This window comes from Pimephales promelas, chromosome 6 (assembly GCF_988280905.1).
Source record: "Pimephales promelas chromosome 6, fPimPro1.hap1.1, whole genome shotgun sequence".
In the NCBI taxonomy this organism is placed as follows: domain Eukaryota; kingdom Metazoa; phylum Chordata; class Actinopteri; order Cypriniformes; family Leuciscidae; genus Pimephales; species Pimephales promelas.
Window position 1 is genome coordinate 10120047 of NC_142774.1, and position 16062 is coordinate 10136108.

The following is a 16062-nucleotide window of genomic DNA, read 5'->3' on the forward strand; positions in this document are numbered from 1 at the left end:
TAAACCGTCAGTTAGATAACGCCCTAGCATAGCTTCATTTAACTGATGCTAAAGGGTGCCTAAAGCGTCGGATGTTGAAAAGTTAGATGACGCCTTGGGATGAGAATGCGTTGTATAACAGGGGGCTATCCTGAATCAACATAAAAAATAACAATGTTCTCATTTTGCAGGTTTGGAAAGGATCTGTAATGAGGATGGAAGAGAGGGACCAGGTGGCAATCAATTAACTAGCTCTTAATATGACATCCATAAACCTCAACACTTTCCCCAATACACTAGGGAACCCAAACCTGTATTTATGGCAGCACAGACAAGGCAAAATTAGCATCAGGTGTGCCTCCTCATGCACCGCCAGCAACGTTCAGTTTTCATGCCCTGCATCCTGTTATGAGCCTGGGTGATGATGATAAGAGGATTGGTAGATCGTCAGTCACGAAGAGTAATTGTTTGTACACCGGTCTGAGAGGACTGACTACATATTTATGGTTAACTATTATTAGGAGCAAGTAAAGAGACGGGGGTTGTTACATTTAATTCACTCGTATAATATTTGGTGATATTTCCTCCTGTGAATTTTCTTCTTGTGCTAAAAGAAAACATCTACAATCATATTTTGTTAACATATTAAAAGGTAAAATTGAATGCATGAATGTCTCATTATAGTCATTACTTTTTCATTTGAAGGAAAAAATAATACTAATGGAGTCTGGTGGATATAACTGAGTGTCTCTATCTCTAAATAAACTCTATTGGTGCTGTACAGTTTGTTGCAGAGGCCTGATACCATCTACAAGCAAGGGTTGAAATTTGGGTACACTGATAAGATGATAAATAATGAGCTGGATTAAGGAGGAAAACAGAGTGACTAAAATAGAGAGTGCAAAATGAAAAGGTGGCAGATGGAGATGGTCTCACAAAGCAGATGGAATGAATATCAACAGAGGGTAATGATTGAAGAGAAAGCCAAAGTCGAATCACAGAAGGAATTACATACAATATTTAGTTTGCTATAAAAAAATAAAAAAATCAAAAAATCAGAAAGTAGTGAGTTTGTGAACGTTAAAAATCGCAAAATCACTATTTCAGTCTATACTAAAACAGAAGCATGTCACTGTTTTAGTTATTAACTAAACTAGTGAATTATCAGTTAGAGTACTTAGTAATTCATGTAGAAGGATTTAGTTCCATTTGAGTCATTACTTTGCAAAATATTACAAAAACCTATAAAGTTTACAATGACTTCATTATCATGCTTTTCACTTGAGAATACTGATCCAAATAATTAGCAATTCATTATAAAGGATTTGGTAATTAATTATTGAGTCTTTGCTAGTGGGTTACCATAATCTACTTTAGAATTAATTATATATTATGCATTATTCACCTTAATTATGAGCCTGTATAATACTTCTTAGTAGTCCTCTGTGATGTATGAAAAAGTTACTGATTAGCTAATAGTGGACTACCTAATTCAACTAAGCGCTATTGCTTACTAATAATTACTAAATAGTTTATTAACAGTGAATGTTAATAGTGTGTTACTCATTTATCCCTGTGTAGTTACTCATCAATGACGGAACAATATTCTAAAATGTTAATTGCTAAATAGATAAAAATAACTATTTATTATTTACCTTTTTGACTTCAAGGGCATCCAAGATGTAGGTGTCTTTGTTTCCACAGTATTTTCAATTTTGATATTTTTAGGTCAAACCATTCTTGTCTATCAGTCATATAATGCACGTCTATGGTCACCACCTCAAAGAGCATGCACAGAGAAGTCCAGATTAAACATGATTTAATGACTCATAAATGTAAGTACACATTGATGGTCTAACACACGAAATGAGCAGTTTGTGTAAGAAAACGAACAGTATTTATATCGTTTTTACCTCTTGTAACCACAGCCACAAAGCGCCCACGTTATATGCATTATATGACTGACAGACAAGAACGTTTTGACCTAAAAATATCAAAATTGAAACTGCCATGGAAATAAAGACACCTACATCTTGGATGCCCTTGAGGTAAGCTAAACCATACCAAAAATGTATTTCAAAGTGAACTATCCCTTTAAAAACAAGATGTAGACTGAATGACACTCTGTTTATGTTTAAAAAGGCAGGGTATAAAGCTCAACTATAAAATGCAAGTGGAAATATGTTGTTTTTCAAAACGTATGATTGTATCACGGTGTCCAGAAACACAAAGAGGCTCAAGCCCAACTGAGAAACTCAGAGTACTTGCCAGAAAACAGCTCCCTAAATCAGATCTGGCCTGCAGCTCAATTGTCTAATGGACATATTGCAGGTCCTGGCAACAAATGGCGTGTGATTGAAGCAACAATTTTTATCCCTCTCCCTTAACCTTGAGTTAAGTGTATTGCTCAATGGTATATGCTGGTGATAACATCTCAGTGACTCTCCAGGTCAAAGGTCAACCCCAGTATGCCCAGAGCCTTGACCACTTAGCTATCAACACCCAATCCCCTGGTTCTGCACCAAGAGATTGCTAAATGAGGAGGAGGGGGAGTCTTTCTTGGGCCGTAATGAAATTAGTGACATTGACCAAGTGAACCTCTTTGTAAAAAGGTCATGCCATCCTTTTGAACTTAATACTGAAATAATGTCCCATGTTTTACACGTTGCTACATATTAAACTTATGTTCATACACTAAGTTCAACCTATTAAACAGTAAGTTCAACTTTTATGTCGAAGACTTCAACTTTCCAGGGATAGTTTGAATCTGACAAGAAATTTTAATGTTGCAGAGAAGGGACCACAAGCCCACTAGTGGTGTTGTTCTATTTCCTTCAGTAGTTATCATGACAACTAGACATTTTCACAAGCCCAAATACTCAATGACTTGCCCAGAAGCCACTTAATTCTGGAATAAGGACAAAAGGTAACGGTAACCCCAAACACTAGCTGAGCACTGGCACTGTGTAGTGTTATTAAGGTTAAGGGAACATGAGAATGAGGCTGCAAATGTAGTTTTGGGGATTAATACTCCGACCAGTCATGGTTCTGACATTTGACTGTATAGTAACCCCTCAAGCTGTTTAGTTTATCTGTGCTGCCCTATTAAATGTATTTGTTTTGGTTAAGCTACTTGTTTAGGATTTCCAAATTGGCTTGAAACCAGCATGCTGCTATAATCATGGAATTGTACATAATAGCCTTTTGTGAAAACAGATTCAATAGGATGTTTTTTTTTTACTGTTTTTTTTTTATTTAAAAAAAAAATGTGACATGAGCTAATTCATTTGAAATTATTTTATATTACCTGTATATTACTTTAAAAGGGGTGATGAACTGAGAAATCAAATTTTCCTTGAGCTTTTGACATCTAAGAGGTCATCATATTATAAGAATGTCCTTGTTAGTCCAATAAAAGCTTTTATTGACACAGCCTCTAAAAACGACTCGTTTTTAAAAGTGGGGAACTATGACGACAAAGAGGATAAAACACCACCCCCACAGAAGATGATCAACGCCTGCTTCACCACGGCAGGTTTAGCCCCGCCCACCGATTCGCGCATTACACACATAAGTATCATACATGTGCATGCTTACCTCGTGATGACACTGGATCTCTACCGGGATCGCTACCGAGCAATACAACTGGATCGCTACCGAGCAATACAGAATATTGTGCAGTGCCTGGTTGTGCAAGACAGTCGCTGCATAAGCTTCCTGTGGATTCCAATAGGACTGCATGGATAAAATTTATTTTTAATGACGTTCCAGCTGATGAGGTAAAACATCGTCGTCTGTTGCTTCATTTCACTGAGGATTGTTTTGTCAACAACAAGACTGGATTTGCAGACCGATTAAGAGTAAAGAACGGTGCTGTGCCGTCTATATTGGATTTGACAGGAATATTGTGCAACACACGGACTCTGGGTTGAACATGTATGGGCGAATCCGGTTGGCATTTGACAACATAGGACGTTTTCCCCCACGTACACCGACGGGTGAGTTAAACTCATTATAATATGCAAAACTGTTCTCCACTCGCAGCAGTGGGTGTTTACTTCCTAGTCTTCAGTGCGACACGCCCATAAAAACCGACTGTTTTTTAGGTAGGCTCACAACCAGGGTACAAAATAGCCTATTACTTGTTCATTTTGATGTTTTTGAATGCAAAAACCAAGCGAACGTTATAAGTTGACCTCAGACAACAATATAATAACATTTTATATTTTATATTCATATTATTATTATTAAGAAAGAAGTTTCAAATTCTCACCAAGGATGCATTTATTTGATAAAAATATAGTAAAAACAATTGTATTGTGAAAAATTATTAAAATTTAAAACGACTGCTTTCTATTTTAATATGTTTTAAAACATAATTTATTCCTGTGATGGCAAAGCTGATTTTTCAGTATCATAACTCCAGTCTTCAGTGTCACATGATCCTTCAGAAATCATTCTGATATGCTTTTCTGGTAATTAAGTTTTTATCAAATATTTTTGATGCTCAATTATTAATAACGTTCTAATGGTTATTTATCAATTTTGAGAATATATATATATATATATATATATATATATATATATATATATATATATTTTTTTTTTTTGGAAACCATTATACAGTTTTTCAGGATTCTTTGACAAATAGAAGGTTTAAAAGAACAGCATTTATTTGAAATACAAATATTGTGTAAAAATATAAATACAATGTCTTTATTGACAATTTTGATTAACGTAATGAGTCTTTGTTGAATAAAAGCAATAATGTCTTTCATTTTAAACATCTTAATAGCCCACAATTTTTAATGGTAGTCTACTGGAATAACGGCTCATGCATTATTTTAATATATTTCATTTTCCGGTTTAGAATTAAAATGATTGAATAAAGAATAAATACATCTAAATAATGTATTCATTCTGCAAAGCTGAAAGCTGTATCAAGATATCTGCAGACATGTGCCATCAGTCACCTTACATCAACATAAGTCAACGCTGTCTGATCAGAATAAAAGCTATGATTTTACCCTTATAATTTCAGCACACAGAAATGTTGATAAATGATGGGTTGGTTTAATAATGTGTTGAAAGCCTTGAACCTCTGCCATCACAATCTCCACTTTCATCCCTTCAGTCCCTTTTCGATGTTTTTTCACAACGTCCTTCTGGATTTCCTTTCACTTGTTAATTTTATGAGCTCAGCATACAAAATATGTTAAATGCTGTGCATAATTTCTGAAGGCCTGTTCTTGAAAATCTCCAAACTTTCAAAAAATGATTACTCCAGCATTTGGGCATATGGAAGGGTGAATGCTGTCATAATGACGGATAATTTAGACCAGTGTATACTATTTCAATTATGCGGTGGCAAAATATTCTTTCTTTTCTTTGGCACATAAGGTTGGTGGTGCCATTGGATGTACTGGTACATTGACACCAAATGTTAGATAATATTAGAGCTCTATGCCAAGAAACAATAAGACGCTAAGACCATGACATGATCTAAGCCTTCAGTGTGCCATATTTCCACATGATACCTCCATAATTAAGTATGCTGATGGAAATCTGGAAAGAGCACAAGGCATCCATTGAAGTGATATTATGGGGATAAATACAACTTTAAACTGAAGTGTTTAATTTTTGGATGTTAAAATACTTTTCTGATCCCGTGCAGCTTAATATGCAGAGACAACTTAGCAGTTAATTTCAGAAAATTATGTAAACACTGTAAAAACTTTGTTTATATGAGCATTTAAACTTGGCCGACAAGCAGACAACGACTGAACCAATGGCGCCAGTTTGAGATGTGACTATTTGTTTGATTGACTAATACCGAATGAAGACCCTTTAAAATCATTATTTTTTGGAACATAAATTATAAACCACCTTTAACCCTTGTGTTATGTTGTTTTTTATCTTGAGATTTTGTGACTTTTTCTCATTTATCATCATGCATGCAAAGTTTCAACATGCTGATGTGTTTCGACAAACAAACAAAATTAATTGAATGAAGTCTCGAAACAGGTTCGTTACCCACACAACCCGGTCTCATCCCAAATCGTCATATAACTGACGTTTTGGGACGTCTTTTGACCATACGTCAATATTCGCCTTTTTAGGGCCCCCTTAAACGTCGGTAGATGAGGTTATGGGATCCTAACTCTACCCCATACCTAAACTTAACCCTAAACCTAACCCGTCACCTAACTGACGTTAAAGGTAAAGCGTCAGTTGTATGACGGCCCGGGATCGCCATCTACCGACGTTTAAGGGGGCCCTAAAAAGGCGGATATTGACGTATGGTCAAAATATGTCCCAAAACGTCAGTTATATGACTTTTTGGGATGAGACTGTGTTAACCCACAAGCTTGGTGACAAATATAATTTTAAGAATAATAGCATGGGCCTTGAAACTAGAAAAAACCTAAGGGGTGATATTGAACCAAAAAACAAAACTACATGAGCAATAATATCAAGCACTTTTTCAGATCTTTGTCATATTTCAACGGTGGGCCTCTAGAGAGTCAAATGCTCAGCCTCCTGGGAGCAAGCAAGGCAAATTACACTGATGGAAAAAAAAAGAGGGACTGCTTTTGTCGAATAGAATAGAGAACAATCACTAACCAGGAAATGTTACTGCATGAGTAAAAAGACAGGCAGGCTTTCTTGACAGAGCTGATTTATATGTTTATTCTTCCAGTCTGTACACCAATTAATGATGAATATGACATTCTAGAGAACAGGGTGCACTTTCAGGCATTGACGTCCATCAAAAGGAGCAACATCCCTCACAATGAAACTCATGCATGACTGATGTTTTATGAATATTGAATAGCAGTTTCGGAGCTCAGGAAATAGACTAATTGTAGCAGCCCAGTCTTATATATATATATATATATATATATATATTTTTTATTTATTTATTTTTTTTGCAAAGCGCAAAATACGTTGCGTCATGCATGTTCCGCGACAGTTTCAAAGTGAAATGTCCAGTGAGTGGCGCAAAAAAGATTGATACTCAATTACGTTTTAAAACAATGTACACCTACACTTCAATCTTCTCATTCCTCAATAGTTTAGCGTCATTGATTGCACCCAATTTATTTTCACTGACTGCGAGATAGGCCTATTTTAACTTTTGATTCATAAAATGTTCTGCTGTAAAAGTTTTCTATATTCGTTTTAAAATGTAGGCTTATTTTACATAATATTATATAATATTTAAATGTCTCAAAGGGAGGCACCTGGTGGTCAACGACTTGTTTATTGAAATACGACTGGTTTATTTTTGCCGTGGTCGAAGTGTCATTCTGGTTGTCCACCTACTGTACCCTGCCCTGAACCCGATAATGTTAGCAAAAGCAAACGCGTCATAAAAACAAATAATGAATATAAAAATAGTATGGAAGAGAGACATGATTAGGCTAAAGGAGAATAAAAATTACATGCGCTGAAGAGTTTAGGCCTACTTTTACTAAATTATTAAGAAAAACACACTTTCCTTCCTTTCTTCAGACTTAATTTTATTTAAAAGTATAAATAAATAATAAATAACAGTGCATATAATTTGTAGATAATCTGTTGTCTTCTAAAGAGTTCAGGACAATTACTGTATAAAACTGAATACAAGACTACAGAAACTTCCCATTAATTATTTTAATAGCACACAATTAAGAGGACATTTTTTTTTTTTTTTTAAGAAATCCATTGATTTTCAATACGGGTCATTTTGACCCCCTTAATGCATTTCTGTACACTCTAAAAAATGCTGGGTTGTTTTAACCCAATTTTGGGTCAAATATGGACAAACCCGAAATGTTGGGTTAAAAATGTAATGTAAAAATTTAACCCAACGGCTGGGTTAGTCCATATTTGACCCAAAGTTGGGTTAAAACAACCCAGCATTTTTTAGAGTGTAGGTTTTTTGGTTAATTTATTCTAGGATTAAAGGAGAACTCCAGCGCAAAATGAACCTCTGGTCTAATAACACATTGGTACCTAGTCGACCGTTCTCTGAGATTTGTTTTCATGATAATCTAATGTAAAGAGTTTTATCTCTAAAACGGTTTAGCGTATAATGCTATATTGGGGCATTTAATAAGTAAAAAGAAATCACCCAGCAAAAAGAAATAGGACCCCATTAAGTTGTATGAATATGCGAGAGGCATGATGGAGAGTTTGGGTGAATGCCACTTTGATAAAGAACCATGTTTAATCTCCACCTTTGATATTTCCAAGCAGGGACAATTATTCATCAAATTTAGTCGTGGGTAAACACCAAAATTGAAAGGGGTGGTGACAGGTTAATGATTATGGTGACAGATACAATGTCAAAAGAGGGCTGAATCCGAGTAGGCGAGAGCAAGTTGAAGAGTTATTTAAGTCCTCCACCCCCATTGCCATCACTTTTCTGCTCTAACGAAAGACATTTAACCCACACTTTTAAGGGAATGGTCACAGTCACAGTATAGAGGGAGGGTGGGAGAAGATGAATTGAAAATGTAATTATTGTCCTATTTAATACAACTAACCACATTTCTCATCAAATTTTCCTCTGGTTTTCTTTACATTTACTCTGATAGTAATAACTAGAACAACAAATAACATTGCTAGATTTGTTTTGCAAACTCTGCACCCTCATGTTTGGGGTATGGTCCAAGTTAGTAGGTATAATATCTCTCAACATTTGTAGCATAATCTGCATAACACACCATGATTAAAATATGCATCTGAGTTATGTTTTTCCTTTTCATTTATATGCAAGTACAGGCGAGTTTCGATTTGAATCATTGCACGATCGAAACGAATCACTGCCCTCATTATGTTACTGTGTTAGTGTGGGGCTGTTTTGAGCCTTGTTAGTGGTATTGACTAGCGATTTCTTTTTACTTATTAAATGCCACCATATACTAGCTTTATACACTAAACAGTTTTTAGAGATGAAACTCTTTACATTCGATTATCATGAAAACAAATCTCGGAGAACGGTCGACTAGGTACCAATGTTTCATTAGACCAAAGGTTCATTTTGCGCATGACACTATTTTTGAAAGCAATCCTCACTTTACAGCATTTTTGCCTTAAACTTTCACAGTACTGTAGCTTTGCAAGTAGAGCTTTTTGGATACGTTGCCGCAGTTTTTCTTGATTTAGGCTGGATATATATATATATATATATGGTGCTAAGGTTGAATGAACAGGCATTTCAGTATTGTCATCATCCTGTCCCTGGCACAAATGACAGCTAGTTATGACTGCCTGCTCAAAAGTCATGGGGCGGAATGGGGAAGTGTAGTCTGTTTATGAATGTTGTCATTCAATCCGATCATCTGTAGAATTTCTGGTGGCATCTTGATTGTTGATCGTCAGCTGAGAAAGTGCCTTATAGCCTCCCATGTGAAAGGCCTGCAATTTTAGTTTATTTCCGTCAGATGACATTTCTGAGATGAAATGATGCCAATGCCATTCATGTTCATTGTTGCTGAGGCGTAAGTGGCAATCTGAAACATGTTACGCCAGATTCAAGAAAACTACAGGCCATAATTTTGATAAATAGAGAAATGCAGCAATTACATAATACAATAATGTTGCACCATCCAACATTTATTGTTGTTTTATAAGTTAGAGAAAACATTTAGGAATTGGGTGTTGTTTTTGAGTGATTAATGAGGTTTTCTCCACTTTGTGAAGCTTGTAAGGTTCAAGACACAGCTCATATTTAAAGGTTAAGTGTGTTATTTCTGCACCACTAGTACAGTAGATCTCCGATATGTCGCAAGAACAGCTTAACGCATAACTTGACCCCACTGTTGTAATAATGGTGCAGCTGAAATGGCCATTTTCGTCAAGATACAATAAATGCTTTAACGACAGCAGTAACTGGAACCTCCTACAAACTGTAATGAGGCTAAAAGCTTTAATGATGTATGCAGCACCTGATATTACTGAGATCATGATGAATAGATCAATAAATGTCTCTCTCTCCAACCATCTCTATGATTAAGTTGCGCTTCAATTACAATCCCGCCGCACAAGGTTCTGATGGGGATGATTGCAGCCCATTTGCTGCAAATGACTGTAATTTGAGTCACAAATCATCCTACTTAAGGTCTTCCAAAAATGACGAACACAAATGTCTCTGATAATGCAGAAGTTAATTTAAATATGCTCCCACAAGTGTGTGTGTCGGCTCACTTTGTATGCTTGTCTACGGTCTTTATATGGACATCATTGTGATTAATAGCTGAAAAATATCTGAACAGTCTCTATGGGACATTTTTTTTTTTTTTACTTTAGCACTGCACTATTTTTTTCTTCTTTTTTTCAGTTGTGTAATTTTGCAATTACTACTTGGGTTTTTAAATTACAACATTTGAAATCTCCGAAGGTGCATTAGTTGGACATATTCAGATGAGGTTTGTGGCTACCCAGATAGCAAACTGACATTGAATCAACGTGGAAATATGACATCGAAACAACGTTGATCTGACATTGTTTTGCTCATCGAATTAACGTTGAACCAACGTCAGACGCGTCATTCTTTCAAAACTAACGGGAAATCAACTTGAAATCAACGCGTTGTTTCAACGTTATGAAAGCAAACCAATTTTCGATTTTCATTTAGCTTTGAAGAATGCCGCATCTGACGTTGGTTCAACGTTAATTCGATGAGCAAAATCAACGTTGTTTCAATGTCATGAGAGACGTTGTTTCCACGTTGATTCAATGTCAGTTTGCTATCTGGGTAACGAGGGATGGATTTCTCGAAAGCATCGTTAGCCAACTATGGTCGCAAGTTCCGTCGTTATCAGCATAGTTCAACGAGTCGGTCTTTCCCGAAACCATCGTTCCAACGAACATTCGCAAACAGCATGAGTGGTTTGAACGACGGTTCTTGACCTGTGGTTAGAGACATCGTTTCTATATTGTATGACATTTGGATGTAATAAATCCTTGTCTTAAGCAAAATAAGCAAGCTGACATTCAGTACAACGGTGCCTTTTATTCAGAATACATACAAATTTAGTTTGTCAAAAGATTTGAAGTAACGTGTTTGAAGAGGGCGCATGTACGAACTCACTCTACTATGTAAGAACGAGCCAAATATTGAGTCTGGTAATAAAAGCTAAATAACTGAGAACAATTAAAAATACTCCTCAGATTACATGTTTGTAATTAATATTAAAAAAAAATCTAGCAGTAATTGGATCTTAAACAGTTTCATTAAAAGTAGTTATTATTCCACCAGGTGCGAAACCAACGTGGTTGAACGATACTTTGCGACAACTAGCAGTCGTGACTAGCTAGTTGATTTCTCCAACGATGCATCGTACTAAGGTAGTGAAGCAGCGAACTACGGCGTTGTACGGAAAACGCACCCCAGATCTTCTTTGAGGGCTTCCAGATGTTGCAACATGGTCGTCACGTGACACAGGATGTCTAGATCTTTCTCGAATGTAACTCTTCATCTGGTCTCCCAAGCAAGGCTCCACAAGCCACTGTCTGTGGTAATCTCCATTCATTGCTGTCTACAGTTCATATCCATCATTCTGGAATTCCCATAATGTTTTGAGTACCACTATGAATGCACTTTTAACTGGTCTTCGCATGCAGTTAATTGAAAACAGCTGGTGTTGAGGTATAGTAGCAGCAAGACTTGCATGATGCTGCAAAAATGTATCAATCCACTCTTGGCTCTATATCACAGTGCATTTATCATAGTTTATTCATGCAGTGACATTACCGGGAATTACCATTCCAAATGAATTGCTCATTTTGGAGATACAAAACCTTGGGTTTTCCATGGACAAACTAGTGTTCATTTTTGAGAACAAGTCTAGAGACCCAGTGTTTGAAATCCAATACATTTATCTAATACAAAAATCAAGGTAGAAATAAATATTACTAGGTGCCTTTCTGCTCCAAAAATATATATATTTTGCAAAACCTTTTGCAAGTTGCAATTATTTCAGTGAATATTTCATTTCATTGGAGCCACTAAGACATTAATCTTGTGATATACAGGTCTGAAATATAATTTCATTATAAACATTTCAATAGCTCTCAATCAATGCATGAGTTTTAAAATGGCTCTTTAAAGGGTTTAAAGACCTAGACCGGTGTTGTTTGATCACTTGAGTGTAAGGTCAAGAATCACACCTTGCTGACTGGAGTGTGCGCCAACTAGTTCACTGCAGCTCAATGAAAAGATTCATTTAGAAGAGGATTATAAGGTTTTGCAGAGACCACTTCTGTTCACATTACACTCTTTCATGAGCATTGAAATGGAAGTGATTCACAAAAATGTTCTCTCTCTATTATGTCTAACAATTTGGCCAATACACAATAGCAGGTGTTAAGCCCCCAGTTTGACAGTTATGCCCATGGTAGTTTAAAGAGATGTTCTTGTAACACAGTCGAGAGCAGAAAATTGAAGGAGTTACACAGTTTCCCAGGCTCTATTAATTCCAGAGGGTGATTGGGGTGTACATTCAAATTCGGTGCATTTGAGACTGCAAGTGAAGTTTTGACGGGAGCTGGAACAAAGCTCACGATATGAGCCAAATGTATTACGAAAACTTATCTCGTCACACATAGTCATTATGTAAATGTGGAAATATAATAGGCCTCCATGACTTCAATGATCATTTTGGGATAGGGGGATCGAGACCAGTTGTCACACTTTTTAACAAAAGTTTATTTGAAGACAATTTTTATATAGATACAACTAGTTTAATAGATAATACTTTTACACAACAAAGATGCAGCAATATTTTTTTTTTTTTTTTTTTACATTTATATAAGGAAATTCCTTTTCAAATAAATGCAGTGCTTTAGAACTTTCTATTCATTTAAATCATGGTCTCTAAAAACAGTAATTATGCGGTGAATCCGGCCAATCGTGAAACAGCTGTGTTGTCATAAGAGCTCGTGCAGCTGCTCTTGAAGCAGCCCTTGCCTTGTCTACTCCTCATTTGCTTGATTGTGTTCACCTCATCATGTGCTCTGCTTCCGTAGTGCTTCTTTCTCTCATTTCTTTGCTGGTACGTTGTGTTCCTTGTAGACACAAGCAAGCTAGGCACACACATATCTTTATTTCTCTCTTGCTTTTCATTTTGTAACCTAATCTTTTATTCATTTTCTCTCTAGTTCCCAGCAAGGTTTCTGTCTGGTGTGGGTTGAAGAAGACTCAAAGTCCAACGGCTCCAATCCAAACAATTTACTTAAATTTACTCACAGGTACGTACAGGCACGCAGGATAACACACACTCAACATTACTATGAACAAAGTCAGGTAACATTACCACCTTACATAAATGAGAACCGACAAGGACTGACTGAACAGAGGGAAACTAAGGCCTTGTTTACACGAGAACGCTCGCGGGTGAAAATGTTAAAATATTTTATCGGATGTGCCTTTCGTTTACACAGCAACGCCGTTTTTGGGGCTTAAAAACGCAAAAAAGTGAAACCACCCTACAGAGTGGAAATCTTAAAAACGCTCCACCGCCTCGTTCCTGTGTTACGCCGGGTTCACACCGGACGCTGAAGCGACGCGTAACAGAAAATCACGCGCGGTCCGGCGCGTATCTATTTTATTATTTTTTATTATGGTTACACTTTATTTTGATAGTCACTTTAGACATTCTACTAATTATAAGTAACTTTTCAACTACATGTCAACTAACTCTCATTAAAGTATTAGTATATTATAGTAGACTGTCAGTAGACTGGTAGGTTATGGTTAAGTGTTAGGCTTTGGGTTAGGAGAACAAGTTTACTTGTCGACAAGTTACTTATTAGTCAGTTGATTGTCTGTTGGTGGACCAACACAATGAAGTGTTAGCAGATATTAAGCTAACAGTCTACTAATACTCTATTGACAGTTAGTTGACACAAAGTTGAAAAGTTACTTATAGTTTGTAGAATGTCTAAAGTAGACTATCGAAATAAAGTGCTACCTTTATTATTATTAATTCTCCACGTCAACGATTAATTTGACATCATCCATTTTCTCTTATCAACTCCTGCCTGCCTCTCTCTCTCGTTGTTTCCCTGTTTGTTTGTGTGTTCGCATTTGTCACTTGCGATATTTTAATTTGAAAATTGCTTATATTTTGACAATTGACTGGATGGTCGAGTATTTCTTGCTGTAACTTCCTGCCGGAATTGACACGGATCATTTGCGGCTCGTGGAAAAAATAGACCAGACGCCGAAACTGGCGCTTCACGGCACGCCGGCTGCGCGGCTCGGCTTATGGTGTGAACGACACCATGGGTTAACATGGCCGCCGAAAGGAAGCGGCCTCCATTCTCCGTTCCGTCCGTTCAAAAGTATGCTTGACAGTGAAGGTTGTACGCAGGCGCGCGGACTTGGTGTTGTTGTGTGGCAGGGCTTCACATCGCCACCTAGCTGCCTGGAGTGCATACTACATTGAATTTCACACACTTTTGCTTCACCATATGCACGTGGATTTCCCACCCAAAACGCTCGTCTAAATGCAGAATAAAAAGTGACATCTCAACGCCACTTTTGCGTTTTCTCTTCAGAGCATGAACATTTCTCATACATGACATTCAAGGCATCCTTTGTTATGTGACAAACCATCTTATCTCAAATGCGTGTCATTTTGAAAAAAAAAGGGTAGTCGTTTGTACAGTAACTGCAAAAAGCCCTAGTTAAAGTAATATTTCTCAGTTCTGCACTCTGCATAGTTACTGCCTTTTTGCTTTGTAGGGCAGTATAGCTTTGTTATTCAAATAGACTTCATGTGACGAATATTTTTTTACGTACTTTGTACATTTCTCTTTTGTAGCGAATTTGCGTCATCTGTCCATGACCGCTGGATTCAGCTATAATGGCTGCCTATGATGATGCTGTATTTAGATGGCTTTCAGCACTCACATGCATTTTATTTTGCATATGCATAAGAGTTAAACAGAATGTAACACGGAGTGTATAAAAACGTATATACAGTGCTGTCAATGTTAAGGATGTCAATGGAGAGTGTTTTGTTTCTTGCTGTTGTCAAGATTCATTAATTTGTCAATTAAAGTTTAAAAGTTCTAAACGATCTCAACTTAATTTAGCATCAGCTTGGAGCCAGAAACACACATACATTTTTTTATTTATTTATATAATTGTAAATAAATTCAGGCGTGAAAGGTCCTTGTGCCAGTTGCATATCATTGAAGCTGCATTGGAAAGATTGACTGTTTGAATGTGTTCATTTACAATGTGATTTATTGAAACATATTTTGCCATTGTGAAAACATCACAGGTGTCAAGCGTCTTTTTAAAGCTCTAACTTGATGGTGTCCATTAAAAACAAACACCTCAAGGGCAGAGATGAGTGGGAGGATAGCAATAGTTATTATGATTTCTTGTTCCTGCCTCGAGAGGCCAGAGTCCATTAAGACTAATTACATTAGGCTCATAATGAAAGGCCCACATCCCAGAAACATAATTGATTCACATCAAATTGTGCTCCATATTATTGTGTTTTTAATAGTTAGTATCTGGGGTCTGGAAATATTAATCTGTCTTTTACAGAGGGTCATGTTAGTAATACTTTTAGACCCAACCTTACGGATTACTCCATTCGATATAATTACATCTCTTAGTCTGCTCTGTCTGTTTAATTGAATGATGCACCTTTTATGCATTCCACATTTTGTAAATGCTAAAGCCTGCAATATTGATTATTCATGCTCAGTCCCAAATATTTTATAACCAAAGGGCATCACTTTCAAAAAATAGATGGGAAATGTTCACCTTCTCTTATCTAAATCAACAGACTGGCTTTGAAAATCCATCTAACCTTGAACAAGGTGTCTGTATATCACTTCTGTATAACAGTCTGTATATGACAAAAGGGTCATATTATGAAAAATAAAAAGCTCTTTGATCTTTTATAAAATACCTTGATGTACTATAAAAACACTAAAACACACCCTTTGAATGTGCGATTCATAACAACAGAGACAATAATGGCTTTGAGAATAAAACGTCAAAAACTTAGCACAAAGAACCACAAATGTTTTTAACACTGATAATAAAAAATGTTTCTTGTTCATTAAATT